Source organism: Notothenia rossii (assembly GCF_949606895.1).
Source record: "Notothenia rossii genome assembly, chromosome: 5".
Taxonomy (NCBI): domain Eukaryota; kingdom Metazoa; phylum Chordata; class Actinopteri; order Perciformes; family Nototheniidae; genus Notothenia; species Notothenia rossii.
Window position 1 is genome coordinate 86552796 of NC_136903.1, and position 23881 is coordinate 86576676.

General features: G+C 40.3%; 1 protein-coding gene across 1 annotated transcript in view; it reads left to right on the plus strand.

Annotated features, from left to right (window-relative positions):
* Window positions 1-13827: 13827 nt before the first annotated feature.
* The window catches only part of chl1b (cell adhesion molecule L1-like b), a 94812-nt gene continuing 84758 nt past the window's right edge, over window positions 13828-23881 (plus strand). Inside the window, exon 1 of the mRNA XM_079683838.1 lies at window positions 13828-14459. The gene's annotated coding sequence lies outside the window, so the exon portion shown is untranslated. The remainder of the gene's footprint in view (window positions 14460-23881) is intronic.

Genomic DNA, 23881 nt, shown 5'->3' on the forward strand with positions numbered 1-23881 from the left:
ACGCCATGATCACACTGATTCTATCTGTTCCGGAGAATGAGTATTAATGACTCAGATGTAAGAGGGAGGGTTGTGAAAGGATGAGACTGTGAGGTAATGCCTTTTAAAAGAGAGATTTCAGCGGATGAAGAGGGGGGGGAGGGAGGGTGTCTGGATTCCCGCTGACACCAACATGGCCCTCTCTGTTCTCTGTCAAAGTGACATCCACCAGTCCTGAATCACGGCTGCTGGCCTCCCGCTCCGCGCTGACCCCCCCCCCATAGATCAGATCGTGTGTCTACATCAGACATGTAACAAGATCCAGGATGTCTCGTCCTGCCCCAGAGAAACAGGAAACAAGCTCCGCAGGAACAAGCTGTAAATTGCACCAGAACAGGCTGCAGCCTTAAGTTCCTCTAAACAAGCTCGTGATTTGTTTTTAGGGTTTGCCACACTTGACTTCTTCTGCTCATGTTTACGTGAATGTAAACCTGTATTTAAAAAAAATACATATTGTATTTCATGCAGAGTTTTCAACGCCGGTGTCAGGTGGACCCCATGTAGGGTCAAAAGAAACGAGCAGCTGTGTATATTCATATATAGATATTTATTTTAAGGGGCCCCTATTATGATTTGTGGTTTTCCCTTTCCTGTAGTGTGTTATATAGGTGCATGTAAATGGCTAAAATCCCTCCCCCCTCCTGCCTGAAACGCATCCATTGGAATCCTTTGTTTAGTTCCTTAACATTATGACATCAAAATGTACAGTAACACTCGCATTTTCTATTGCCTAGCGCTCCAACATATTGCTCTTGATACGGGACATTTCCAACACATCTCTAAGCGAGTGACCAATCACAACAGAGCCAACCAGCTAACCAATCAGAGCAGACTGGGCTCTGGTTTCAGACAGAGGGCGAAAACAGGTGCTGCAGTACAGGCAGTATGAGAAAAATAAAGAGATATTTGAACATTAAAGCATGAAAACGTCACAAAGACACTAAATACAAATATGAACCAAACAATTAGCATAATATGTCCTCTTTCAAAGGCTACTAAGACAACTCAACATTGCACTTGTATATATTTAAATGCCGATTAAAAGAAGAATTATCAGAATTGAAGAAGTTGAGGTAAACCTGTTGTGATATTTAGTTCCTGTTTTGAGTCAAGCTCCAAAAATGTTGGTTCCTACATTTCCCATACTGCAACGTGTCATTCGACATCCGTGGACCTTTTAAACCCACGCCTCCAATTTGAAACAATGGCTTTCTGTGTACAACTTCTAAGTCTCAATCCCATTTATAGATAATCCTTTAACATCACAATGACATCATCAGGGTATTTTTCCGACTAGACAAAGCTCCTTCAGAGCCACAGAAGACACTGTTTTTACCAGCGTTCCTTTCGTCAATGAGACTATCCAAAACATATTTGTTTTACATGAAAATAGGACTAAACCTTAATAAACTAGAAGTGCTCCGAGTAGATATTAGCCAATTATGTCTTCATCCCCCCTCCAACGATTTGATGAAGCTGCATGACCTGTTGCACTAATTAGCAACATATTGTTTTTTAGTGATGCTACATTACGCTAACAGTAATTGTCCCACAAAGAGAAATAGTAAAAGGACTAAATGTGTCTACTTTCCGTCTGAAACAGAACGAAAATGTCAGCTTTGAAAAAAACATACAAATAAAGCTAATGTAAATGTACTAATGCCTTTGTATGGATACTGTAAATGCTACTTTTAGATAGCTAACGATAGGAATAAGTGCAATATAAATGCAGGTTGTAAATCTTCTAAAACTTCTCCTTTAACACTATTTCAGTGACTATTGGTACAGAAAAAGCCTCTGTAAATATGCCATTTGTAAATGTGTGACAACCATCACTGCTTGTGTTTTGGGAATGTTGGTCATAGTCCCAAAAACGGTGGAGAAACACCAATGCAAAGCCTTCTAATTGGTAATAAAAAATATTTCGCCACTGGCCGTAAATGTCACTTGTCAAATGTAATAATGTCGGACAACACAGGGATTATAATGTCATGTCTTGTGCAATATCTTATGCAAATGTCTTCACATACAATGAAGCTCTTTGAAATTACACTATTTTCATTATCTTAGCAGATAATAACATTGTGTGGATTTTCACTCTGACTAATGCTGCAGATAATAAAGGAATGTGTGAAGACACTGAAGCAAATCTGATTGAAGATTTCTATTGATTTCCATTGTTTCTTTTTAATTAGCCCGGGGGTTTAGGTCTTGATTAGATGGAGTTGTGGATCTAAAGTTATTGATTTGTTTGAAGACTCCTCTAAAGCCGCTTTGCCGGTTATTACCAACCCCCCCGCTCCCCTGTGGGCAGTGTTTGCCCCTCTTACAAACATGTAGTCTCCCCCTCAGATGGCCCCCGAAGACATTTAATTGAAACCGACAAAATAACACCCCTGTTATCCCATGGGCCAAATTCTATTACCTTCTTATTCACCTCCCCTGAGAGCGGTGTGCAAACCAGGGGTAACACAGAGCATCTTCACACCTTCAAATCCCCGATATCCAGCCTGCAGGAGACATGTTTTCCTACTGTCGTTAAACTGCTGTATGACATCTTCCTTATCAGAAACCTGACGATGTTGTTTACCCTGGGCAATAATTAATTAATGTACAAACATCGCTGTGTGTAAATCCCCGCTCCCGCTTGTGTTCCCAGAGATCTGATATGGCCATCGTCGACCTATCTGCCCGAGCAGAAGCGGAAAGGCAATTATTTGCATGATCACACAATCATTGTGTTGCATCCAACCACAGAGGAATTTAATTATCTAATGGTAAATTCTTTACAAAACTCTGGCCCTATTCTATTTATCGTAGGCCTATAGTGCTGATTTTTTTTCATCACACAACATGGTCAGTTGCGTTTTTCAGTCTTGTGTATAAAGATAAGAGGCTCCACATGTTAAACACTGAGGCAGGAAACTCAGATCTTAGCTTGGTGATAGAAGTTATGGCTCAGATGTTTTAAAGTTGGGATGTGAGCAATTCATTCCCATCCATTGTTTTGACTGCAGTAGAAGATGTTCATTACCTCCATAGAGGTGGAAAGGATTACCAACATGGGATCCAAAGATTGTACTGCTCTGGACAGAGGCAGCAGCAAACCATATTTTAAATATTTTAATGCATAATCAATGGATTATCCCACTGAATGTTCACTAGTCAAAGGGACAGTGGTTAAAGTCTCTTTGGCAGGATATGAACACCAAATTCAATAACGATGACATGTTCAATAGAGTGGTGACGTGATGAGGTACTTTTGCAGGCTGACTGGAAGTAGGTGTCCCAAGAGCTCCAATAACTCAACGCAAGTGGACTTTTCCACTGGATTTTGAAACATTGCAGAAAATAAGATCTGTGGGAAACACACGTTTATAGTAATTATCATTATATATATAACCCCCCCATTTAATACATTTTGAAGTGTACTGTAAATGCATTTGCCAGAAATAAACAGCTAACTTTAGGCTATAAATGTAGGCTGCACACCACCACCGCTAAGCTAAAGGCGGCTAATGTTTGGCGTGATAATGTTTAATAGTTTCATTTAGCTCAGAAGTTATCGACATTCATGAGTGGAGTATTTACTGACATATTTGATATAATAGGAAAAAAAACGAAAATCGTCCAAAGCCTGTATTAACCACTGATCTATTCGGTATCTAACCAAAAACACGTGAGACGAGGGAACTGGGTGCTAAAATGTTAACTACTGTAGTTTCCGGGATTTAGCAGTTAGTCTTGCATTACTCTAGAGTCTATGGTATGTAAGTGTGTGTCAATGTATATCGCTCTTGATGAGCAGGTAGCAGCTTAGCAGCCCCTGCCTCTGTATGACTGTGTGTGAATGGGTGAATGCTGACACTTTGAGCGGTTACAAATGACTAGAAAGCGCTATAAAAACACAGTCCATTTACCATTAAAGGTAAAGCAATCCACTTAAATTGATATAGATTTTCAGGTGGCTATATATATATATATTTTTTTGTGCTGACATTACCATTCACAGCAATATAATGCCTAGTTTTCATCCTGTAGCTCACATAACTCCAACTACAGTAGATAATACATTGATTATGATTAAGTACCACATAAAACCCCACTTCAAATAATCCGAACCATCCCTTTAAAGGTACGCATGGTGGTGTGTGCACAGCTTCACCTGGTGTGATTAGCCTTTGATTTCCAACATTAAAGGATAATACAAATTTAAAATTAGATTTGGAGTATGCATCATGCCCTACAGTCCAATAAATTCTCTCCCCTTAGTGGTCACAAGCTGCAAGAAACAACCAAGCTAATGCACGCTTTTAAAAACCACACATGTAATGATAATATCCATCTTTATCAAGAGGCCCGGCAGTTATATTACAGTAGGAAGAGAGGGAAAACTTATTCCCCATTTCCTCCTTTATTAAATGATTGACGGCCGTTTGGCACCCGTCTCCCATCTCAGATCAAATTTCATCGCTGCAATATCTGGATTGCTATGGAAACAGCTTTCATACTGTGAGCCCCCCCCCCTCCTCCTGCCTTCATCCAGACACCACGGTATCTCCCAGCCATTATTGGGTGAGAGGATGCTCCTTGACGCTCTCATAAAGAGCAAATGATGCCACCAAGGCATATGATGAAGCTCTATATGAGCAGTGGTCTCTGGGGAGAGCGCCTACACAGCGAGCAACCTGCCACAGGAAAACGCCCTCTCCCAACCTGCTGCTGATATTAATTACGAATCGAAAACGCTACGGCAGTGCCTCGGGCGCTTCCTGTGTGATTCTGGGAGGGGCTCGATCCACGGGAATCTGCAGATGTCGCTCACGCATTCTTGTAGTGGGAAATACGGAAAAGGCTTGGGCTTTATTCTGATCTCTTTGCTGCAGGTGGATTGGTACGAGCCGAGCCAATGGAAGTCTGAACAGAAAGCAATAAATCACAGCTGCCCTCCATCCTCGTACAACATGTGCTCAGCCAAAGATTATTCTGTGTCGACTCCCGTGATGTATTCCTGCAATACAGCCCTCAGCTTACTGTAAAAACCGAAATGTGCTAAGAACCTTCATAGGTTGTTCCTGTTGGAGGATATTTATGTGTACAATAGCATCATTTTATTCATGGGTTTAATGTCTACAAGGTTGAAAATTATACATTAATAAATTATATTTGCACCAGCATGTACCAAACAAATGCAATCTGGAGACATCTGTTGTGTGGTATTATTGGATTTAAGGGTTTGGTTCCTCCTAATCACTAGGCTACAGTACAATAATGTTTTGGACAGCAAAACACACAATTTGAATAGTCCAACATTTTGGGATATGCACTTGAATTTCTTCCTGAGACTGAGATGAGACAGCTCTATGGGAAGTTATCATCCAATTAAATGGTCATTATCAGTTATTACTACCATTATAATGTCTGAACTAGATCAAACAGAACCGTCACGCATGTTGTGAAACAGTGCAAGTTTAAAACATGTGATTAACTTTGTGTATTGAAAAATAAATGTACTTAGTTTCGTATGTCAGTCTAGTACGTAAGTAATGTCACTTAAGTATGTTAAAAACACTAAAACAAAAATGACAGTTAATTGTAACTGCTTAAAAGTAGTTCCTGATTTCTTATATTTCAGGTAACAAAACCAGCCCATTTAAAATATGAATTTTTATTTGAAGATGTTATTTTGCATTCAAATTAGGTCTACTCAAATGCAGTTCAAAAAACCCATCAACCAGCAACGCTTAAAACGATCCTTTGGCCTGTATAATTTTTGCATGTATTAATTGATCTGATTTCATTAAGGCTTGAAGAAGCTTCACAGCGGTAACTTGGCTTGTACTGAGTTGCTTCAACTGAACCCATACCTCTGTAAGTTAATGTTTGGCCAACAGAACTGCATTATGTATTGTTATACTGAAGGAAATAAGAGGGAGAAAGAGATATGTAAATGTGAAAGTAACCCACCAGTTCTTATTGGAAGATATGCTCTAATTGATGCCTTTAAAAGGTGCCTGTGTGGCCCGTATCACACACACAAATAATGACGCCACCAACTACGCTACAAGAAGTGGGGGAGGAGCAGCCGAAGGAGACCCCCACAGCTACACAAGGTGCTATACCATTCCCTCGGTTGTGACAGAAAACATATGTGAACTGTTTGTTTGTCTAAGTGTGAAATGACACCACGAATGCAGTTTAACTTATTGGATCATCAGCAGCTTCAAACAAATAAGATAAAAGTATATAAACACAATTTTCCAAATGGGAATAAATGTACATGTTGAATCCTTTGAAATGCACGTTGAATCCCACTTTAAATAAATAAAACACTGCGCAGCATTGTTTTTCTTTTTGGCAACACGATCCATCTTAATTTTTGGTGAAAGCCTATGGGCTGACTGGTATAGAGCGGTGAATAGCACACAGCCTGCATATTTACTTCCAGCTCATTTATTCTCATTATGCAGCCCTGCAGACGTCAAAGAGGGGATTTCTGCCCCACAGTGATATTCCACGATACAGAAGGAGAGAGATGGGGGAACACATCAGGAAAAACAAGGCGGAAGCCGGGATGGGGGGTGCTTTCATTCATGCTCTACCCGTGAACTCTGACACCTTTGACAACGTAGGGACTGTTTTCAGACCCTACGTTGACGGCAGCAGCTCATTCTTTTCCCCTCTCTCTCAGTCTCCGTTGGAAATCTCACATTCGCCGTCACGTAATGAGGCCCTTCCCTGTCTAGCTGGGGAGCTGCCATGATTGCGTGTCTTGGGTTTGCTTCCCTCCAGTCATTATGGTTTGTATGCTCAACAACGTGCCACCTGAGAAATAATGAAGTCTGTATACATGTTTTATTTCTAAATGAAAAAAAATAACTGAGAGAAAAACTGTGTTACTGTGGACTGTGTCCTCCAACCATAAATGTATGAAGAGCAATGTAGTTGGTAAACAATATGTAAGAATAATAACCTTTTTGTATGAGCTTGCTGAAAAATCAGCAGGATAAGGAGTAAAAAAAGGAAAATATGTAGCTTTTGTTTAGGATAATAACTTTTCTTTAACACGTTGTTTTCAAATCATAAACATTTATTTTCGTACTGTTGTAATCCTTACAAGTCCAGTCGTGTGGGATTTAAAGAAACCTGTGATTAGAAAAAGCTTAATTTTAAACATACTTTACTACGTCTAGTGTACAAAGGAGGTCCTGTCTAATTGTTTCGTAATTTTCATATTAGCTTTTTTTATACCAAATGGACTGGGGAACTTACATAAAAACGTTATATTTAATGTTTGTTTTTAATTGACCAGTTATGTTTGTATATCACAAAACGTGTCTTACCACTGCTGGCTAGCTCATGTACAACCAATCGCTGAATGTTATAATAAACCCTGGTCAACTGAAAACTCATTATGAAGGTTAAAGCCAAAATCTAATCTGAACTGAAACTGGGAGCTGCTTGTCAGTTACATGGTAATCACGCTATGACAATTGGTAGGGACATTTTCTGAATGATTACTGAAAGATAAAATCCGACTTCTTCTTGCAAGCCTTGGAATCACAGCTGGAGTACCTTTTAACAGCAGGACACCGTAAAGATAGTTACCTTTCTCAGCAGATGAAGGTGTGCAGTCTGTCACTCTTCATCTTAAATCTCATTGAAGCTGCTGCCGACTCTTCCATTCATCATCGTCAAAATGATCTGCTGACTTAGATGGCCACTTTTTTTTCTTTTGTAGAATCATTTCTGATATATGGCTGCTATTAGCGTTAACCTCTGCATCAGAAGCTGACCATGATAAAATGAAGCTGCATGTAATCTGAATCCCTCCAATTTGAGGGCAATATGAATCCAACGCAGGAATGGTCGGCTATGCTAACGATATGAAAATGATATCGACAATATTTTGATATGACAAAATGTATATATATTTATTCAATATATGAAATAGCTTTTGCTGAATTCGACCATTAATAATGTTTTTGTTATTAATATTTCATGAACTTCTTCATTAATTATAGCTTTAACTTTTAAAATCAATCAATCAATGTTTATTTATATAGCCCAATATCACAAATGTTACATTTGTCTCAGGGGACTTCACAGTTTGTACAGAATATCAGAATGACAATACGACACCCTCTGTCCTTAGACCCTCTGTCCTTAGACCCTCACATCTTACAAGGGAAAACTTCCGGAGAAACCCCCCAGTTTAAAGGGGAACATGGGAGAAACCTCAGGGAGAGCAACAGAGGAGGGATCCGTCTCCCAGGACGGACAGGCGTGCAATAGATGCCGTGTGTAAATCGAAAAGATGATACATTTACAACATAGTTAGTCCAATTTTTATTTTTTATTTATACAGGTGTAAAATCTCATTGAGACAAAAGGTCTCATTTTCAAAAGAGACCTGTTCAGTGGTAACACTACCACACAAACTTACAGACAGACAGGACACTAAACACAGAGGCAACACTAAAATACAACATCGTATATGAAGGTTAAAGCCAAATGTTTGGAAATGCATGTGTCTATAATAAGAAGATGAATCCACGAGGATATCCATCCAGGACTTATGATCCAGGACGACTCAGGATCCTGGCGTAGATAGACACCAAGAAGAAATTTGGGGAAGCTGGGTTATTTGGAACATGAGAGTACACAGGTACAGACAGAGAGAAGGAAGAAGTAAGGTGTCCCCCGACAAACTAAGCCTATAGCAGCAACAAAACAAAAAAAATGGAGAAAAAAAGAAAACAGTGTGATTTGATTGACAGGGGCGAGGCCACAAACAAACTAGAAATGACTGAATGTGTGGAAGAGGTACATGACATCATCTTTCCAACAAGCCCCTCCCACTTCAGACGTGTAGGCACAGACAGAGATAAAAGACAGAAAACATAGAAAGCTCCCATGTGAAATACCAAAAATAACTATATTGGGTGCTTTTCAGAGAATCCTCCTGAATGGCACCATATGCAAAATAGCAACATCAACTTATAATGCCATCTTTCAACCTGGGCCTCTGCAGGGTCAGAGAACTGAGCCTGAAGCTCCTCTATCACATTTACCACTTCTAGATGAGGCCGTTGCTGGTGAAAAAGAGGAAGCAGATGTTCCCCCAAATCTAATTTGCTTTGATAAGAGCACTCACCGTAACAATGAGCACCTCACAAAGATATCTTGTTTCATGTATTGCTCAGTCAAGCCATTGTGTAATCCATTCAGTGTGATTATGATACCCTAAATCGGGTTATTTGGATTCAAGTCAATCTGTTCATTTCCATTCTTTGTGTAACAGAGAGGTCTGAGTCTTTCCTCCGTGGTGCCAGTTGGATGGAGATGAATCCGCTGAGGACCAAACAGGAAGAAGTCTTGGCTCAGAACTCTGTCTTCTCTGACTTGGTTACCTTTGGACCCGTTTTGACCCCCCTCGTTCAGGGTTCTTGTTAACCAGTTAGCCATGGGAGAATCTCTGTTGCTCTTGTTTTGGCTGATATTTGCAAGGTTTACCTCATCTCTAAATCCAAATTGTATAGAATAAAAAAATGTTGATGCGTGGATTAATGCTAAACTATAACTTAAGCCACCGAGGTCATAGGGTTTGAAACAGCATTTACATTTGAATGCCAACACGTCCTTTGTCACTGTCAAAATATGTGAATACATTTTGTGTAATAATACATTTTATTTTGTCATTATTTTATTTCCCATGAAATATACATAAATCGCTTGTTCAACTATTAACGATGAATTGTGTCACAGTTAATTGTTACAGTTACACCTAATGCCTGTCAATTTTTGTGTATGTGAGCTAAAGGTCATTGCTAAATTGAAATGAAACATTCATTTTGGTGACAGCGGGAGGCTAGAGGACATTCAGAGGGATTCTTTAATTACATTTTGGCTCCAGATCTGCATGGATTATACCAAGATATATATATATATATATATATATATATATATATATATATATATATATATATATATATATAACTATAAAAGGTTGGATCAATCGAGACTTAGAGGCCCCATTTGCTTTCTGGGGGTTGCCCAGACCGGAAAAGACTGGGCTCTGGTTTCATACAGAGGCTAAAAAGAGGTGCAAACATGTCACAGTAGAGGCACACAATACAAATATGAACCTGAACATTTGCTTAATATGGCCCCTAATCAAGTATTACGAAAAAATGAAACGCAATATATTGAGAAATGTAAAATAGTCTTCAGCAATTAGACCCCGATATCATACATTTTAAGTAGCAGTGAAGCCTAAAGGAGAATATACATCCTCCCCATGGGGTGACAGTGGCGATGAGGACACTTTCCTGAAGATCTGGATTTGATGAAGACTTCTGATGAGCTCAACCTCATGCTTATGATGAGTGGGAGTGAATGTGGTGGAGGAAGGCTGCAGCAGTAAAGCCTAACATGACAGCAGACCGCAGAAGAGAGGAGAAAGGATTTAAAGTATGACAGCATCATGATGGCTGTTGGAGATTGTTGCAAAGTCAATTTGGTTGACGCCCTTAATCGGATTATAAGAAGCAGCTGGGGGTGTGAGAGAATGTTAAATATAAAAAGGTACATTTGATAAACATTTTATATCTAGAGATGAACCTTGTGTACAGATTTAAAATATCTAATTAAATACAAAATTGTTCAATTTCAAGTCTCTGGGTTAACATAGACAACAAAGCGTTATAGATTAAAAATGAGCCTCTGAGTCAGTGTTGTCAGTAAGTGAGCCTCTGAGCGTGACTGGCAGAAGCCCCTCCCCCCTCTTCATCTCCAGGTTGGAAATCCCCTCCATATCTGTCTGCGGGTCTGAGGTTATTTGGTAAATTGATTTCAAGCTGACCTTTCCTGGCCAGTCCTCTGATGCAAAGAGTTCTTAATGATGTGTTGCTGTCAGAGGTGCTGAAATCACACATCCCTACAGAGACCATTAGTCTACAATACACAGGCTGGCATTATGATGAGAGGTGTGAGCAGTGCTGATGTACAGCAGCTCCACACAACAACGTGAACACCTGTTAATGTAATGTAATGCAATCCGATACAACATCCGTGCATAACCTTTGTCAAGAAGGAAATGTTTAGTTTTCTGACACTTAGATTGATGTTGATTTAGGCCCCATTTACACGGGAACGCAAACGAACCAAATTCGATATCAAAAAGTATTCCGTTCACCTGGATACGGCTCAATAAACGTGTCCCTTCACACGATAGACCGCTCGACCCGCTAGAGACGCTGTAGTACATATGATGGGCCTGTAAGTGGCGCTGTACTTCTGCCACAAAATACACCAAAAGCAGCGAAGAAGACCCATGGTTGCCATGGTTGCCCTTGTGTTTATTCTATGTGAGATGACGTATGGTGGGGATGGCAGCTCAGTAGCCCTATGGTCATAATTGTTTTGCCACACACATTAAATAGGACAATACTCTGAGCATGCGCAGTGTAGTTTTTACAGTCACCGTTCACTTAGACAGTGAGAGGGAGGGCATGATCGGGTTTTGTCCCACATGTCTCTAAACAGCTCAATAGGCACACACTGTAGACACTATTTAGAAGAACACAGACTAAAACAACAATGTACAGACGAATCAGATGATTAAACATGATCTTAAAATATATTTTATATATATATTTTGTATTTTTTTGTAATCATTATTTTTAATACTTTCTGCTGACACTAGGTGGGGCTGTGCCCCACCTGCCCCTAATGACCAGTCGCCACTGCGTACAGGACGTACACACACGAGCCGTTTGGCCCCCCTAGAGCGTGCCGTTTGCATATCTACCAACCTTGGGACCCGTTATCGTTTTGGGGGTCAGTTTCCGCGGTTCCGTTACGGCCTCGTGTGAACGAACGGGCTATATGAAAGAGAAAGGTAGCGGATACAACCCGTTTAGTTCCCGTGTAAACAGCACCTTAGCCTCTTGGCTAACTATCCACATTTGCATAAATGTTAATTAATGTGCACTGTCCCTGTTAAATAAATGAATAAAATTAAATTAAACTAAAACAATCTGGTCATCAGTTTTGAAGCTCTAATTGGGCAGTGATACACGCTAATGAGATCTATTGCAACAAAACCATAACCTTTTGCTTAAAAATGTAGTTAAGCTAATATTATTGGCTAATTTAACTCCAAACAGATATATTGCTGTACGTAAAATATGTTAATATCAAAAGCTTATCTTCTTCATTTAATGACTGTAAGTTTACCTTATTTGATTTTTATTAAGGTTTATATAATTTATATAATTTCTGCAAATCCTAATCATCTTTTCCTCATTTGACTGTTTTCTCTGTTTTCGCCAAGTATATGTTTCATCTGTATTAAACATTGAAGTACATACATTCCTACTCCCTCATTGAGGATTAATGCAAATATTTTTATTTTCTAAAGTGTTACTTCTGGTCACAATATGTGTCCTACTTCACAGAAAAGTCCTTTCTCCATGCTGTGGGTTTGTGGATTCAAATCTTCACAACAATTATTTTTCAAAAAATGCTAAAGTGTTATTAATAAAGAGTGAACAAAGCCATTGTTAGTGTTATTAGGAACAGCTGTGTGACTGTTAGTTCTGTGAAAACAAGTTGTGATGTCACAAAATCACTCAACCAGCTAGGGTATAGCAGAAAGCAAGGCATATCTTTGAGGCATAATAATACATTTGGTGGCCATTCAGTTAGCACAGAGGGTCCGGACTTGATTGATGATCTCCAACCATACACTATTATTTCCTAATGCTAGCTCTCACAAAGTGTGTGTGCTTTGTGCTTAGCACTTTATGGGTCATACTTCTGGCAGTTACGTATGTGCAATATTTGACCATACCCTTCTCATTATCAGGCAGCTAGATCAAACAGTTATTATTCACAATAATCACTTCTAGATAAGCAGTTAACACAATATTTAAAACACATGTTTTCTTTAGACAAATGTGTCAGATGGAGGGGTAGAGGTGGTGGCAGGCCGGTGGCAGAGTTTATGTTGCATGCAGCTACACTTGGTCACTGGTAAAATGAAAACATTTGAATAAAATAAAATGAATTATTTATAGAAATTGAAAACTTAAACTAATAGGCCAAATAATATACTTCAATGCTACACTTAAAATATGATTTATGATTGAGAATAGTTAAAAAAAAAATGTATGGATTGATAGTTCATTCATAGGTTAAGATCAATCATCAATCAAAGTTTGTTTATAAGATAAACAGCAGCAGTTTATTCAAAATTATTCAAAATAGCACCACCATAACCAGCTGTGATGGCAATGCATCAATAGTCATAATTCAGCGATTATATGATTCTGAAACAAATTGAGTAGCCTACTGTCGCGTTCACATAAGAACCAATGTTCAAAAGGTTCGGTTTATTCAGGTCAGGGACAGTCAGGCAGGGTCAACCCCAGGAAATCCAGCAGTCACGCAAACAAATCCAATAAAGGGGCAGGCAGGAAACTCAAGGTCCAAAATCAGACAGGCAGGGTCAAAACCAGGCAGAACAGAACTAGGCAAACATGATAGTAAACTCTGGAGCGCTTGGTAAAACACACAATACAATCTGGCAGAGGACAAGTGAGAGTGAGGTGGTATTTATACTGTGGACCTAATGAGGGAATGAGTAGCAGGTGAGGGGAATCAGCTGATTGCCTGGAGGAAGGGGGATCTGAAATGACAGGAGAGTTATATAAATGTGTCGAACTTATGACACTACTTTTACTTTGGGTACTGTAAGTACGTAGGCTTTATTTTGATGCTAATACTTTTTGACTTTCACATTTTCAATGCAGGACTTTTACTTGTAACTGAAAATATTTACAAATTGCCATTGCTAGCCAACTTTTACTTAAGTGATAACTAAGTAACTGCTTCCCCCAGTGGGTTAAACACGTGTCTTTGAAGTCAATAATGTACTGGACCTACACTGAATTTAAGTGTTATTTCCTCATCCATATTTGAGTAGTTTAGTGGTACCCTCTCTCCTCCTCCTCCCCCCATTAAACCTGCTCATTCCGGGGCTTGGGAATATAGTCGCTGTCACTGTTTGGGGGGCTGGGTGAGGCTTTAACCCGGTCACAACGCGGGGAAGTTGCTCGCGGTTTTTCTGCGTTGCCATGGGGTTTTGTAAAACCTATTGACTGCGATAGGGTCCCTTCTATTCTTTGAGTCCGTCTTTGTGGAGAAGGAGGAGGAGGAGGAGGAGGAAGAAACTGCTATTACTTTTTCCTGACAGAGGCGGGGGGTGAGCGATAGTAGCATCCAGGGGAGGAGGGAGGGTCTCGAAGCGAAGTACCGTTACGTGCACGAGCGAACCTCCCTCCGCACTCTTCCTTCCAGCGGTGGAGAAAATACAACTTTCTGAACGGTTGCCACGACATTAGTTGCACCTGAAGGTAAGTTATTTACAATTGCTGTGTTTTTATAGTGATAAAATTGCATATTTTCACATGTTTTTTGCCCATATGAGTGTTTTTGAGTTGAGGCACTTGGTACAAATTTGGGCTCGCTTTGAACACGGAGCTCTCAATTGGTATTAGGATTTGAGCACGCACCTGTACGGACTGACTCTTCACGGCAGGTGGTTGTTGAATAAAATGAAAAAAAGAGGATGAAAAGAGGTGAAATACTTAAAGGGAAGAGTAGTCACGACTGCTTTTATATTTTCATCAGTTTTTCACGATTGGAATAACAACTAGACTTACAGTTTTATCATGAACAGTGACCTGGGAGATGAACCATTGCTAGCTTAAACACGTTTAGACCTAGCAAAAGCTAAATGATTCCACTTTTTAACACAAATTAACAGCATTAAGCTCTCAGACCGTTCTCAATTTAAATTAAAGTACTTGCAGCAAGGGCACTAGAGTTAATATGTGTGAATAATGTCATTCTGAGTATCACTTATTCACATTTTGCCTGTGATGCTTGATAATAATCAGTGCCTGTAGATCACCATGTGCCATCCTTCTTATTTAACAGCACTCTGCCCATTTCACAGTAATGATCTAAGCCTGCTTATCACTGGCTCTCATGCTGAATACTGAACCGCAGGACTGAATCATACCTAGTCATGCAATGTGGTGAATGGCATTATCTCATTCTCTTTTGGAAATAAATGCATCATTTCCATCCGAATGTGACAGGCACAGGGGATAACAGTGTTAAGTAGGAAAATGCATGAACAGACATCTTTGTAAAAGCCCTGCTGATGTTTCATAATTTCCATACAATATCAGCAGTTGTATTCCTGTAGTTTGAAAGGGTAAGTGGTGTTATCATGTGGCTCTAGAAAGCGCTAAAAGTCCATATTTCTCGATCATTTCTGTTGCTGTTTTTCCATCTCAGCTGACACCTCTGACAAAGCACTAACATATTCATTTGAGAGAAAATACACATCCTATTTCTTTAATCCTTTTCCACACTTGAGGAAATTGCTCTTCATTACATGCATTTCTGTTGAAGTGCAGAGCATGCGTGACACAAGATTAGAATGAGTGATGAGGCTTCAATGAGTGCGATTAAAATCACATTATAGGGACATTTCAATCAGAAGAGTTGTGTTGGTTACCGCTAGCTTTGGTAATTTATGGGCATTGAACATTTGTGCATCAGGCTTGTGTTCTTGACGTGTTGCATTTAAGGACCAGATATGTCTCACGTGGCTTCACAGTGATTCCCTCAGTATGAATATTTACAAGGTATGCTAATTTTTTCACACTCTTTGGTGGAAGTGCTGTAAATTGAAATACTCAAGTGTTGTTGTCTCATTATAGTTCATGCCTTTGAGGGACTCCCAGGAAACACGGAAATGTTTCATAGTTTTCCCATAATTTAATATTTCTATTCCTTTTGATGCTTTTCTTTTATTGCTCACAACAGCGTGGCCTATATCGTGTATAGCACAGATTGTGGTACACTTTCCCAATAATGCTTAAACACTTCTAATGTATCAAGTGGTGTTGCTACTCCTTATCATGGACCTGCTGCTTCATTTGAAACACAAAGACCTTCTGAAGGTCAGACTGCCATTAGTGATTGTAATCATCTCAAGCTGCTCATCGAGAGGGGGAGATCCTATTTGTGTGGTGCCATCAGTCCCACCCGTTTACGTTCAGGTAAGTTGGCTGAATGTCAATTCCCGTCCAAAGACAAGAGCCCCTAATGGCACTTGTCATCACACGTGGTCCCCAGCCTCTCAGTATTCAGGGCAGTGGTGCTTTGTGTCCAGAAGTAGGTCGAATGCTTCTCACCAAACAATTTGAGCGAGCGCCAGTAATTGGACAAGCAAAGTGTCGAGCATCTCCCGGGCCGGTCCATGTCAGTCCCCACTTAATATGCAGCTCCGACCTGACGCATTTCATGGACCTTTTTCATCCCTTTAATCATTCAGATTACAAAATGCAGGAAACAGAACATCCTTTGTAGCCGTTTCATTCTTCGTATATTAGGGCAGCTACTAGAAAATGTCAGCTCATGTGACGAGAACCAGCCCGTTACAGAAGCTGTAAATATGTTAAGGGGTGTTAATTCCATATGTATAACCCAAAATGACAAATTTGCCTCAAGGGGCTTCACAATCTGAACAGCATATGACATATTCAGACTCAACACCGATAGGAGAAAAGTCAACCGAACTTGAATAAAGCAATATTGCACTTATTGTAAGTCACTTTGGATAAAAGTGTCAGCTCAATGAAATGTAATGAAAGAGAAATCTAAAGAAATAAACGATACAAACCTCAGAAAGAGCAACCAAGGAGGGATTCCTCTTACAAAGCAAATGCAAGAGATGTTGTGCGTAAAGATTAGGATTAGAAAACGATAAATAGATTGTAAACGTGAGGAGAAAATGGATCAATTAGGACGTCAAGCAACAGGATGAAATATAAGTCTTCGAGTGCTTGGGCATGCTCATTCATTATTTTGATGTCATCAAAGGGACATTAAAATCTAATTTGACATGAATAGGGTGCTAAAACAGGGTAGCTGAACCATTAAGACATTTAGCAGCACACGGATTAAAGCTTAGTCACACAGATAAGTGATAACATGTGAGCTCACACCTCGCTCTGTTTACTTTTTCACAAGCATTGCAAACTGGCAAGTGGCAGGAAGTGCACGAAGATGTGATTGATCTCTTTACTGGTTCATAATAGTGTTTGTTTTGCAACAGACATGTTTGCACTTACAGTAGTGCATTCAGTCGGAGAGGTAGGGGTTGAGGGTGAAAAGAAGAAAGGGAGAAACACAGAGAGAGCTTCCTTTGTGCCGGTGCTTTGTACACCTGGCCTTTAACAGTGCACACTGAAAGATGCATGTATCAAGATTCAGAGAGGCCGCCAGCCTCAAAGCAAGCTGAGCCAGTTAAGACCAGGACATGAATGTGATCTAGAGGCTTTCTGATACATTTCACCTTTTGAATTTAAAGCCTTTTTAATGCTCGTCTGTGCACATTGTGTAGTAGAGGCATTTCTTATCGGCAATGGGATTTCAGGCTCTCATTCAGTCTGTCGGATTGAATCTGCTGTATCTGATCGCTTCTTGAGATTAACAGGAGCAGCCTGACAACAGTGAGCAGGAGTGAATTTGTAGTTCTGTCTAAATGTCCTTTTATGCCTCCCTGTTATCACCTTAAGATCTAATGGTTTTTGCTGCTTTTAATGCAACAAATGAATTGTGGTTACTGAGAACAGGTAAAGGGATATCAAGTGTATACATGGCAGCGTTGAGATGTTAAGAGCGCTTTCTCCGGAGTACCTTGCAAACGCGTTAGGAAGGAAGGTGTGGAGCCTAGCAAGTACCCGGGCCCTAATTGAGGTTCAGCTCAGGTTCCCGCACTACACAAAATTACAGTGAGGAGGACTCATGCTCCTGATGCTGCAGGCAGAGTTGAGAGTGCTGCAGTGCCGCTGTCCTCAAGCCCCCCTCGTTCATGTTTGACACCGCTGACAGCCGGAAAGGCAAATTCTAGCCGGTATGTTCTGGAAATGTGTTTGGTTACATGAAATATTCATCCCCTTGCCTGATCTCTGGCAGTGTGCATATTTATTTGCCAGATTTATTTTTATGATACCTGTGATTGGTTCAGAGGAGAGATACAGGAGTGTTGGATTGATTCCCTCTGGAGGGGGATGGTAGAGAAAGTGAAAGAGATAAGAGGCGCTGATCAACAGAATCAAGGTTTATTTCTGATTCAACAGCACACTGCATCATCGGGGCCACTGGGTGAACATGATCAATGGATACTCCGCCTGCACGGACAATTAATCAGTAAAGGACGGACCTTCAGTGAGGTCAGCGTTATCTCGTATGTTCAGCACTTCTTTTCCCAGCAGGGTGAATGAATGAGTGTTCAGTAGCCGGTACTGACGGTGTGTTTTGCCCACATGCCTGCCTGGAGGTATAGCTCAGCCTGTCATTATCCCTCTTCTGCTGTTTCTCAAAACTGACACATTTCACCCTGACATATTGTTGCTAGCTGCCAGCGACTTGAATTGTTCTTTTTCACGTCTTTCATATATTTCATAACATTCAGAAACGTTATTGTTACACCCAAGCGACAACATTTACACAGTTACGACCACTTGTTGTGTTTTCATCGTCCCCCCCAAGGCTGTTTATGAATGTGTTTATCACGGGAATTTCCATCCCCTGTTGTATTCAGTGCCAAGACGGTGACATGTTATTCTGTCTCATTTAGCGCTAGAATTGTTTCACGTTTAATTAATCAAATGAGGTTATGCTCACATGAAAACCATAACCACTATAGAGAGACAATAAGATGGTGTTTTATGAGAACAATTCTAATCCCAATGCACATTGCTGTCAACACATTTTTCAATTGTTTTGTCCCCATTTTTGCGTGCCCGCTCAGATGTATAAAGCTGGAGTTGAATCAGAGGGTAATAATCCTCAAGATTCAGTGTTTATGGTAAAAAAAACTATGTAAAAAGGGCAACACAGTAGTAAGATTCTCCAAGGGACAAGAAACATGACATATATGCCTCAAACAGTAAGAAGTTATTGCCCTAAAGTCACTGGAATACAGGGATGATTTCCATTTCAATTGCAGGCTCAATTTGGGATAAGTCATGCATACAGAGGTAAGGCAGACAAAGACCGTAGGAATAAAAGTGACGAATGTAGAGAATGGAATAGAGGAGACTGGTATCATTGGCTTTGTGTCCCGTGAAGGGTATTGTGTGGCTGCTTGGATAAGGTTGCAAGAGGGACCCCAGGGACATGAAAGTGAAGGGCACCAAGGATGAAGGAGGACACATGTGACAGTTAGGGGACACAGAAGACGTACCGGGACAGAAACACACCTCTGTGAGCCTGGTACTGTTTACCAGGTCATGTAATGGGATTGTCAATCAGTGTTTTCTGAAACCGCAAATTGCTTTTTTTTGGTCCAAATGGAACTCCACCCCAAAACCTTTTCAAAAGATTTCCAATCATTTTAAACTGAGCGGCAAATTGGTTCTCAATTATTATTTTAATTGAGTAATTTCCACGCAAGATACGTTGTTAATATTACTTGATTAAGGACAACGTGTACACATAACTCTGGAGTTTCATGTATAATCATCTAGTCGACTGTCTTTGTTACCTTGTGCCAAATTCATGGAACCCTAATACTTATAGATTGCGACAGTCAAAACGAAAAAAGAGGTTCTGTTGAAAACCAGCTACCATTAACCTAAACAATGTCAACGCTACCAAGGTGATGTTTTGCAGGTATAAAGTTGACCATGTTCAAGACTAACACTTAACACAAAGTACAGCATAGACTAAATAGGAATGACATTTTACAGCTGTTCATGTAAACTGTTGATCTGATAAAGTCACTACATACCTGGAGTTAATACCGTTTATTCTGAGGGGGTCATTTATATCTGCAGCAAATTGAATGGACCTCGGTATTTACGAAATCCTGGGTACGGGCCTGGCCACATGTATCAGAGGAATACAAAGTGCTGCTTCAGATGTGGCCTGCATTTGGTGTCTATAGAAAGTTTCTCTCTGCAGTCTCAATTCTGAGAAAAAAGTTTGAATTTTAAGAATAATGGGAACATTGTGAGAAAAAAGTAAATTGGCAATCAAACAAAGATATTTCGCCAAAAAACTTCATATATTGTATATCGGGACTATGAATGTAAAATATTTCATACTGGTCCAGCTTTAGTCTAGACAAAGATGTGGATCAAGAGATTGTCATTGCCATCTATTGTTTGTAATGCTACACAGTGTGCTATGAATCGAGAAATAGTAATCTTATATTATTATATTGAAACCAAAAGTCAAATATACCTATTTTTTGACAGAAGACTTACTTTTTATAGTCGAAAAAGCAAATGGGAACCTAACACTTTGGTTAACATTGCCTCCGGGTCCCATTAAGCTTCGACAGTTATCCAGGAACTAGCTTTACCTAATAAAACACCATCATGTTAATAGGTACACCTGTGCTTGCTTTACAGTATATGAAAATTCCAAAATGTCTGCTTTAGAAGGGTCAAAGGAAGTCAGCAAATGAATGTTCAAGAATTCAAACAACGCTCTCTTTGCATAATCAGAAAGAAATGTCAAGAATGTGTTGTGGCACTTGATCATTTGTATGAGATAATGTATCCCCTAAGAGCTGTAACCGTGTGTCTAGAAGTAGGTGAGCATTATGTGTCGGTGTGACAGCGCAGCAGTGCTCTGTGTCCATGCGCTTCCCCAGAGACTTCATTACAGCGTGTCGGGCTCCGTTGGGTACTGTAAGTGGACTTCTGGGACAGCCCCAAGCCAGTCCAGCTCCATGTGTGTAGATTCAGTGTGAACATGTGAGCCTGGTGCCTGCCCTGCATAGTAAGAGCCTGTTTACTGGCCCAGTGAGGCCCCGAGTCGAGCACAGCACTATCCTCCAAATGGAAGATTAGAGAGCAGATCAAGCATGATTAGAATCTTGAAACAAAGAGGATCGGCTGCTGGAGTGGTCGATTTGTTAAGTGGACGAACACATGAGCAAGAAGCATAATCCTTTAACAGCTGAAGCAGTTTCATTCTCTATTTCATCCCAAGTTGTCATTTAGGTTGGATAATAGCTGGAGAGTGTGCAGACATCATTTACTCTCTTTTTCTAATGGGCACACAAGATTTTAAAGACCGTTTATTCAAAAATGTTAAACTTTAAAAAGAGATGGCATTGTGTTAAAGGTCCCGTGTCATGCTTTTCCGGTTGTTGCCCGTCCCCTTGTGTGTTATGTAGCTTTTTATGCATGTGAACGGTGTGCAGAGTTACAAACCCTCAAAGTACACCCTGTAGCGAGTACAACTCTAACGGCCCGTCCACACAGCAGCGTTAAAAAGTTGAGCAACGTTTGAAGCTGAGGTGGAAGCATCAGCCAATCAAATCCCGTTTATGCAAATCTGACAGTACAAGCACTAGCCAATCAAACCGCGTGTAAGCTGGGAGTGACATACCACAGTTCATTTTCTATATTCCTAACAAAATGGAGGAGAAATTAGTTATTGCGGTAGCAAAACACCCGGTTCTTTATGACCAGTCCTAATAACTTACGGGATACAAACCTGAGGAACCAGGCATGGAAGGAGGTGGCAGAGACAGTGGGTGAAACTGGTAGGTTTTCCCCTGTTTGGGGATTTTATATCCAGTTTACTTCGTTTTAACATTGCTATTGCTTTGTATGTCGGGGGCGGGATATTCATGTGATTGGTTGTTGGTCCCATTGCTCGCAAAAAATCCCCAAGCTTCAGATACGCCCACCTCCAAGATTTTTCTAACGCTGCTGTGTGGACGTACCGTAACACAGAAAAGACCTGTCTATGCTGCCCCAAAACACCTCGTTGAAGATTTCTCTTTTCCATTTGTTTCTTCCGGGAACCAAGTGACGTAACGACGACCCCTCCGTGGGTTGGTCAACATGGGCCAATCCGTGGAGCCGTTTCGTTACGTCCGTGGATTGGTCCAGATTGACCAATCCGCGGACTTCCTCACACACACACACACTCAATCTTTTCTCAGCTGCAGCTCCGCCGATTTCCCCGCCCTGAGTCGGCGGGACGCGGCGAGGCTGTGAGTCGGTGTGTGAGCACACACACAAACTCCCAGCACAAACTTGTGCTCAAAGAAAAGTCAGGGGGTGACGAACATCAATAGGGTTTATCATCTGGGTACTATGAATGTCCGTTTAAGATTTCACACTGATTCAATTAGCTAAGTTAGCAATCCTAAAAACTGTGAAAAGAATGAAGGAAAATGGGTTATCCTACTTCCCAGTTGGTACACAAGATTTAAGACATTTCATTCGTACTGTTGGCCTGGTGTTAAACATTGTGTTGTTATTGGCAATTGGCACACCATTGAAGTATTTAGCTGCAAATACAACGTTGTTTTTTTGCTATAAGACATCATTAGGGTTTATACTATGTAAGTTTGTATAATATTTCACACCAATTCAAGTTTAGTTTGTAAAAAGAATCAAGGAAAAGTCATATCTTTGTTCCTTAATGGGCACACAGGATTTTATAGACCCTTTATTCAAAATCTTAACCTTAAAAAGAGATAGCCTGGTGTTAAAGATTGTCTTATTATTTATAGTAATTGGCCATCATGTGTGTACACCATTGTAGTATTTTGCTCCAAGGACATAGCAGTGCATATTTGGGTGTCAGAACTTAATTAACTTCCTCATGACAGCAGTTTTAATGTTGTGATAGTTTGTGAGAGTCTTCGCAGACGTCCTTAAGGGTCTTTTTTTACAAGAGCCAAATCTCAGCGTGTATTTCTTAATGTACTCACCCCCACACTGAGCAAATGTTGAAAGGAAGATTCTTGCCAAGCTGGTACCAATCCAAATCAATTCATCAGCTTGGGGGAGCGCCACTCTCCATTTTTTTTTTTTACAAGTGTGACCCGCAGACCACCAGCTATGAACCACAGACCTTTGTGACCTCATTACCTTTACAGCACCAGACCTTTCGGGCAGGAACCGAGACTTCTAGCACAGCAAGTTTTTATGGCCTCATATTAGATTCCAAGCGATCTTACCTTGTAACATTTTCTACAGTTGACAGTGGAGTTTTAATGACCATTGGGGGGTGGTTCTGCGGGCACAAGGAGACCAGTTACAGGGTCTCATTATGGTTAGGTAGAGCGGTTATGATGTTGCAGCTTGAAGAAAATAGCTTGGTGCTGAATTATTAAGCATTTGAGTCACAAATGGACTCATTGGAACACACAAGAGGGCTGTGGTACGGTCTAAGTACGGTTTAATTGCATTAGCTAATCAGTGTAGAGCAGCCTTTCCCGAAAACGACTACAAGTGTTGGTCTAATTTTGAGTCTAGTGCTCATTATGAAATACCAAACACTCTAACTCGTTTAAAATTATTTTCCTTTTAGGAATTCGAACACCGGAACAAAACAGTTTTTTATGCCTTTTGTTTTATTGAACCTAATTTCTCTTCTGAATATCCTTGGCAATAGTTTCACTGTTGGACTGACGAATTCTTCCTTCAAGTCTTATAAGGTATTTTTTTTTCAAATCGCATCCATACCTCCTTATTCCTTCACAGAAATACAGCTGCAAGGTCTTTTCGTCTACTATAATCCCAAGAGTGAGAAAACATTGTATGTTGGTGCATTGTGTTTTTTTTATATCTCCAGAGCAGAAAGACAAATATCTTCAATAAACTGGTGCCAAACAAAATGCACGACCCTAGAATACAACCTCCTAAAGGAAGAGTGTAGGGAAGTAATGATGACATTGTTCTGTCACACAGGCAATGCATGATTAACAGCCAAATGC